This window comes from Orycteropus afer, unplaced genomic scaffold (assembly GCF_000298275.1).
Source record: "Orycteropus afer afer isolate SDZICR_OR568_19922 unplaced genomic scaffold, OryAfe1.0 scaffold00256, whole genome shotgun sequence".
Lineage (NCBI taxonomy): Eukaryota > Metazoa > Chordata > Mammalia > Tubulidentata > Orycteropodidae > Orycteropus > Orycteropus afer.
This window is the reverse complement of record NW_006921843.1, coordinates 2,659-3,435: the sequence shown is the minus strand read 5'-3', so window position 1 is coordinate 3,435 and position 777 is coordinate 2,659.

The window sequence follows — 777 nt, the reverse complement described above, 5'->3', positions numbered from 1 at the left end:
TTACCTAGCTCCTGGAGACCCGATCCCTCTCGGGAGGGTAACAAGGGAAAGTGTTCAGTGCAGATCAGTGAGTAAGCACAAGCCCGCCTTGTTTCAGTACCTATGCTTAAACTGCCCCTTGGCTGATCACTCTTTTTGCTAATTAGGGTCATACATTTGAATTTATCTGCGAGATGCTGACCAGTTGAGCTCAGATCATCATAGGAAAGGAATTAGGGTGGCAGTCTCCATGCCTACCATATAAAATCTCAGAATTAGTCACTTTTGTGTGTGTGTGTGTTTTGGGTTTTCAGTGGAGTTAGCCTGCTAATTGCAGTCTGTCAGAGGAAATAGGAGGTATCCCTGATTTCTTTAGGGCTGAACACCAGGCAGTTCCCAGTTTGCCATAAATTGACTTGGCCATTCATTTCTTAAGGATATGGAAAGGATGCCCTGATGGATCACTGCATTCAATTTCACATGGAGAGTATAGCTTGTTAGAGGTACATTTGCCCTTTTTTTCATTGATGAACCTTTTGGTTTCTATCCCAAGGAGATTTGATAGATTGCAGTTGCAATTCCATGGGCATTCAAAGGTGTGGGTCCCGGTGTTCCAAAGGGAATGTCTGGCAGTCGTTGGTCATGCATCTTCTACAAAGAGCTTGATGTGCTGGAATCTCCTGTCCAGTGAGGAAGCATGCTGCATGTCCCAAGAGAGCATCACAGATTTGCACCAGCACTCAGTTGTCACCTGTGAAGTTTTAAGAGTTTAGCAGCACATATGCATTTCCCACACAG